Raw genomic sequence first — 7,529 nt, forward strand, 5'->3', positions numbered from 1 at the left:
TGATTTTAAACACTGTCAGATATAATTATACTTGATCCAATTATGCCACTGTGCCGCGAACCACTTGTGATGGGTTTTTTTTATTCTAAATAGTAAAATATCATTCAAGTACTGAAAAATACACAGAAAAGTACAGGTGAACAATGTTCAGGCGCTGATATATAATTCGGCGGCACGTGCAACGCGTGTAAATCACAGGTGGACTGGTTTACATAGCCACCGATGTATCTCACAGTGCTGAATCCCCCGACCTGTTCATTCTAATGACTGACAGACGAGACGAGCACAATGCTATTGTCAACACTAACGAGTACGATGGTGGGAAGCTGATAATCACGACCGGATAACAAGCTAATTTACAACAACTTATTTGTGCACTATTAAGAACTGTGTCAATATTCACTGTAGTCTCTAAGTTTTAAGACCATGAGTTTCTAACCATTGAAATGCATGCAAAATGGGCCATTAGAACCCCTTCAAAAATTATAAGCATATACATTTTAGATATTAAGCTGAGAGTATAGTATAAAGTAGACGAAGAAAACTTTTTTTCTGACCTCCCTTCCAAACTAAAATTTTGGCTAATTAGGATCAAATAGATTTTTTTTGTAATTCTTTTTTTTATTATCAAGTGACAAACTAAAGTATGACATTAAAAAAACATTTGAATACTCTGTGTATTTTTTCAATTCCTTATTCTGTGTCCTATTTCCTTAAAAATTTAAGTCTAAGTTTTTTTAAATAAAAATCTACATCTGATAAAATTTTTATAAAAAGAGATTATTCGAGGATATGACCATTTTTTTTAAATTTTAGAATGTATGACTTAAAATTAGACTTATAAAAGACTTTTTGTGACAGGTGTGCAAAATGTTGAAGATAAAAGAGTAATATGTAGTCAGTAAATTATTAGTTTAAGTTATATTAAAATGATTTATAAATATAAAACATTTACCAAAAAAATTTTCTTTACAATAATAACTTTAGAAGTGATTATATTATTATTAATAGTTATAGTATTAATATTAATTTATTGTGTTTAACTCGAAATAAATTATGTACATGATATATATATTTTTTTCATTGCTGAACTGAAAAATATGATTATTCCTAATTATAAATGGAAACTTGAAATTTGTTTGATATTCTTCAAATGTAAATACTCATTGTTTTCTTAGGATGACGTCATAGATGAAGACACATGAAATTATTTTATTTTATCTTTTCTAGTTACACCATTCATCGGTTAAACATTCTCATCTCTACTACTCTCATTCTCTGTTCTACTTACTTATAAACAACCCAACACACTCAACCATACTTCATAGCTGATCTCACTACAGTCTTATGGAACTTACTTTTCAGCATCATTGGAATTCTTTTATCGCACAACACACCAGACGTTCCTCTCCACATCAACCACCCTCATTTAATCTTGTGTTTTACATCCTCGTCAATATTACCGTTGAAAATAAAAAATAATAATATTGCAGAAAAATAACTATGATGGTCAAAAATGAACAATTAAAAAAATGTTGACAGGATTTATTCTTTTTTCAAATTTTTATGGCAATTTTAAGTAAAAAAATATTGAAATGTATCGATTTCTAAATCATGTAATAAAAATTGAACATTTCAATAAATATAAAGAAAACATAGTTTCTTGGATTTACCCTATTTTTGGGTATCCAGGGATATTGTTTTAAACTATTGCATTAACAGGTTCATTTATATACGTTTTGTGAGCTTTTGACGTATTGTAAAATGAATCAGTCGAGTAAGTCATGAAAAAAGTGTAGTCAAACACAAAAAAAGAACAAATTTTGGTAAAATAAATACTTTTTCAGTTGTCAGCTTTATTTTTTTAAATAGAAACAGACATATCAACTATTATCAGACATATTTATTTAATAGATAATGATACATTTAAGAAAATAAATGGCCGATGTAATAAACAATAAAGAAAGCGGCCGTAGTATAAAGAAGGTAGTAATAAGAAGACGGGAAAAGAAAGGGTAGCGGGTAATATAATGGAAAGCAAAATGTTGGCTGTGATGGTAGTATAGTAAAAAAAAGAGTAAGAGGAGTGGCTTTCGGTGACAATAATAGAATGAAATAGAAAGGGATATCGGGATATGTATGCCTACAAAAGCACGTTTGATATGAATGAGTAAAGGCGAAATACCAACGAAAGGTTACTATTTAGTCTCTGCTCAAAGGGTACACACAAATTTGTGTAAATCACGAATATCGTACTTCTCTATACAATTATTTTACTTAATTTGCTTTCGACAACCTGCGTCACTCTAATTGTTTATTACTAAATATCCATCGATGAAGGTATTATTATAAATTTATTACATGAATAAATGTTTTCACTTACCGCTAATTATCCTGATAACACAGATACTCTGTTAAGATGAATCATGTAGTTGATGTCACTATTTTCGATATGTATGTATGTGCGTCGGTGTACGCATTTGAAATTATACGGTTTATGTTATTATTAACTCGCCTGTAACTATTTCTCCAGTACAACTCTATAGTAAATCTACTCAAGGGAGAAATCTAAATTTATTTTACCTCTGGTACTTTATGTAAAACCCTTTTGTATTTTTATGTGGTATACTCTTTAACCTTGTGTGTGGTATTTTATAGTAAAGTATTTATAATTTAGTAATTATATTACAAAAAATTAAAACATTCTTATTTTTTCTCGCCTTAGTCCCAACTACTTGGGGTCGGTCACCCTTATCCTATACTTCTACTTAACACCATCTCCCATATCATCTACGCTCACATCAGCCGTTGTCATATCTCATTCAATAACATTCCTTCTCATCTTTTTTTGGTCTTCCTCTACTTGTTCTGCTTTCAACATTCATTTCCATAACTGTTTCACAACTTCATCTCTCATCATAACATGACTAAGTCTATTTTCTCTCGTGTTATCCACGATTCAAGTTAAACGTATACTCTCTGATATGAAAAATGAACAATTAAAAAAATGTTGATCACGGTGTATAATATCATTTCTATCGTACCGATAAGCTGAAACGATGGTACGGAGTGCAACATGTTGGCATCGTTGAACAACATCAATATTAGACTTACTAGTACAACCCCACAGTTGTATACAGCAAATCCAAATTGGTTTTGTGATAGCTACGTAAAGTAGAAGTTTGTTATTTAATGAAAGTTCGGAATTTTTCCCGATCAACCAGTATAACTTTTTCATTTTTAGTTTTATTTGCAAACTTTTCTGGCGTACATGGTGTTTCCAATTAAAACGTGAGTCTAAGTGCATTCCTAGGTATTTAGCCGAATCTTTTTGTGGGATAATTTGATAATTCATTTTGATAGGAATATTATTGGTATCACGAAACGTATAATTGACATGTACTGAATTGTCACTATTGATTTTAATTTTCCAACGTCTTGTCCATAAATAATAAACGGTAGCACAGTGGGGTCACGGCATAGTAGGGTCCAGTATAGATTTAATCTGACAGTGATTCAAATCACTATCATAAGAAACGCTTCGATGCAAATCTGTAGATAGTGTTTAATTTTAAAAAATTGATGGATAATTGCAAAAGCAACATCAACTTCTATTAAAATAAAATACAAAACCCATAATTATCATACAAAAATAGTATATTTTTCAATATGGTAGCCATTTGCGTATAGAAGATAGATCGTCGGGACAAATTTTTTTTTTTCATTTTGTAGTACATAAAATAAGCTTTAATTTGATATATGTTTAAAGGACGCAGTCTTTCCGGAACATTTTCAAAAATTAAGTTGAAAAAATTAATTTTTGTAAAAAAGTTGCCATTTTAAATCCCCCCCAATGAGCAGGTTAAGTGATAGATTTTCAAAAAAATGATATCAAATGAAAGGTAAATATCTAAGGTTTTAGTATAAAAAAAAATTATGTTGATTTGTTGATTTTTCAAAAAGTTATGGAAGTTTTAAGAAAAAAAAGTGAAAAAATTTCGAAAATTAGCGATTTTTAAATTTGTAATTTTTTTGGATATTTCCCCCATTTGCGGGGAACGAGGGAATTTTTTTCAATTTTTAAGGGTAATGTCTTCAACTAGATACGATTTGTGATCTTTTGACGTATTTTTGAAAGAAATCGGTCCAGTGAGAGCTGAGAAAAAGTGGCAACAGACATAAAAAAAAAAAAAAACACATCATAGTAAAATTAATACCTTCTCTGCTTCGCATCGAAGCTAAAAAAAAACACATCATAGTAAAATTAATACCTTCTCCGCTTCGCATCGAAGCTAAAAGATGTTATTGATCGAGTTTTATAATTTACTAGTTGCAGACTGTTGACTATAACTGGTTGCTAATACAGCCGTATCATCAGCGAACATGGCAGTTGTCGTATCATTGGTTGATGGAATGTCAGCAGTATAAAGTAAATACAAAATAGGTCCTAAAACACTACCTTGTGGTACTCCTGCTGTTATAGTTTTCCAATCTGTAACAGCTTGTTCATGCATTACCCGAAACTCTCGTTCAGTTAAGTAAGATTCTAATAACGCGCACCAAATGTGTGGTAGTTGTTCTCTTAATTTTATAAGTAGTCCTTCATGCCAAACTTTATCATACGCCTGCGCAACGTCTAAAAAAACTGCACAAAAGTACTTTTTCTCTTCAAGAGCCTGGTTAATAACATTGGTAACTCGGTGAACTTGATCAATTGTAGAGTGCTTATTGCGGAAACCAAATTGGTGGTCAGGTAAAAGTTGCTTTTCCTTCAATCAATGGTTTTATCCTTTTAAGAAGAACTTTTTCAAAAAGCTTAGATAAACAAGGTAAGAGTGATATTGGCCGGTAAGATGTTACCTGATCTGGTGGTTTACCTGGTTTTAGTAACATTATGACCTGAGCTTTTTTCCATAGTTTTGGAACGTATTCAGTTCGTAAAATTGCATTGAAGATGTATGTAAGATAAATAATCGCCTTCTTAGGCAATTCTTTTATCATTCTCGGGCTGATTTCATCGTAACCTGGTGCTTTTTTTACATTGATGTTGTTATCAATTTCTTGCGCCACTTCTAATGGTGAAAAATATTTTATTTTCTCCCGATTTCTATCTAATTGTAAACTATAGAGTCCGTCAAGTTCTGAGACTATATTATTAGGTTTAAATACAGTCTCTAAGTAACATGCATATACTTCAGCTTTTTCATATTCACTTCGTGCCCACGTGCCGTCTTCTTTGCGAATAGGTGGCACGTGTGTTAAAGGCCTTTTTAGTCGTTTAGTAGCTTTCCACAGAGAGTAGTCAGTATCTTGGGTTGCAGAAAGTTCGCTCAAGTAAGTTTTAAAAGTTTCGTTTTTCATTTCTTTTATTTTGTTGTGGAGTAACCGACTGATGTGGTTCCACTTTTTTTTGTCAGTAGGATGTCTCGTTCTATGCCACGTTCTCCTAGCTTTTCTCTTTTGTTGTACCAACTCTCTGATTTCTATTGGGTAGGTGATCTCTCGTATTCTTTCTACTGCAGCCTTAGGTGTTGCAGTTTTCACTGAGTTAATTATATTATTGGTAAAATTATGAACTGCCAAGTCAATGTCACTGGATGTTTGAAGTTTAACGGAAAGCGAAAGTGAATTTTCAAGTAACGTTCTGAATAAATCCCAGTTAGTTTTCTTAGTCGTTAAAAATACTTTTTTTTGTTTCATAATAACGTTTGTGCTTTGAGTGAGTAGTACGGGTGTATGATCGGATGTTAACTCATTGAGTCCTTCAACTTTTACATAATTAGAGGAAATACCTTTCATCACGTAAAAGTCTAGTAGATCAGGAATTTTGTTAACGTCAGAAGGCCAATAAGTTGGCTCTCTTGTAGAGACAGTTATCGCGTTTAAGCTATTTATTACTTTAAACAAAGAATTACCTTTAGGGGAGTTTAATCTCGAGCCCCAATGTTTATGTTTAGCGTTCCAGTCTCCTCCGACAATAAACCTATCGCCTAGAGTCTGAAAAAATTCGAAAAGATTAACTTCATTAGCACCTCCTTGTGGTGGACAGTATATGGCTGTGACAGTGAGGTCATTGGCCCCGTCGTTTATTCGTACACTTGTTGCTTGTAAATGATTTTCCGAGAACTTATCTAGCTCATAGTGCTTAATAGACTCTTTAATAATTATAGCTGTACCTCCACGTGCTCTGTTGGTTGGATGAATGGTGGTATATGTAATGTAATTTTTTATTTAAAAAAAAGTCCAGGATGTAAAGTGAATTTCAGAGATAAGAGCAATATCTATATTTTCATGATGTAGAAGGTTTTCTATTTCAAGTTTTCGCTGTACTAGACCATTAGCGTTCCACGCAATAAACCGTATGGTACGGGTCATTTTTTATTATTTTTACGTTTGTTTTTAGGTTTAGGTTGGTTGTTTTCTAACCTGTCTAATATTTCAGTTAGCATTGCTAATGTTTGAGTAATACTAGCTAAGGAATTTATAACTTCCACAAAGGGTACTTCCTCATTTTTCACATGATTTTTTTTGTTCGAAAGTTTGGGGTATCTTTAAGTTTTAGACTGATGAACCAGCAATTTCAGCATATGATATGATGGTTGTAACAGATTTCGCTGGTTTACTTTGTAGTCTTTGAACTGCTGTAGTTTTTTTTTGGGTGAGAAATTTCAACTGCTTTTTTATACGCAACGCAGCCATTCCAATTTGCGGTATGATTTTCTCCACAATTGGCATTTTTTGGATTTTGTGCAATCAATTGACCTGTGTTTTTCTCCGCATTTTACACAATTAGGAGATTTGTGAAATAATTTAAGTGTGTCCAAATAATTGGCAGTTCTTGCACTGTGGAACTCCTTTTGTTTTCTTTGGTGGCTCCACTTTAATAATTTGGTGACTAAGCTTTTTTAACTGGTATATGTCTTTATTATTATCTTGAGGCTCTAGATCAACAAAAAATAATGATAGACGAATAAATGTCCATTCACTATTTTTATTTTTAGAGTCAACTTTTTTTTGAATTTGTATATTTGATACATGATTGGCCAAGTGCCCTTGGTCTGAAAGATCGCGCTTTATATCACATATGTCAGTTTCAGGGTTTAATACCCGGATTACTACCCTAAACATTTTTTCAGATTTAAGTTGGTACCTATGGTATTCAATTTTTTGCTCTTCTAAAATTTTAACAGTACGGCAAAATTGATGTTCGTCTCCTGATAAAATCTTTATACCACCGTTGGCTAAGGTTTTAAGTTGTTGCTCATGACCAGAAGCCTCTTTGATTGCTAGATGATCCATGAATTTTTTAATATCATTGACCCCACATGCTGTAATAGGTGGAGGTTTGTAGATTTTAGTAGAAGTTCTCGCCACTTCTTTTGTTACTTTAAGGATTTTTTTTGGTGAACTTGTGTTAATTTCCACATTCCCTTTAATTTGACTTAATTGACATTTTAATTTTTCGTTACTTTTTTTGAAGTTCTGCTATTATTTTTTTTAATTTTCAATGTCAGTATTTATTTGTGTCC

The sequence above is a fragment of the Daktulosphaira vitifoliae genome, unplaced genomic scaffold (genome assembly GCF_025091365.1).
Source record: "Daktulosphaira vitifoliae isolate Bord-2020 unplaced genomic scaffold, ASM2509136v1 Scaffold_1, whole genome shotgun sequence".
Classification (NCBI taxonomy): domain Eukaryota; kingdom Metazoa; phylum Arthropoda; class Insecta; order Hemiptera; family Phylloxeridae; genus Daktulosphaira; species Daktulosphaira vitifoliae.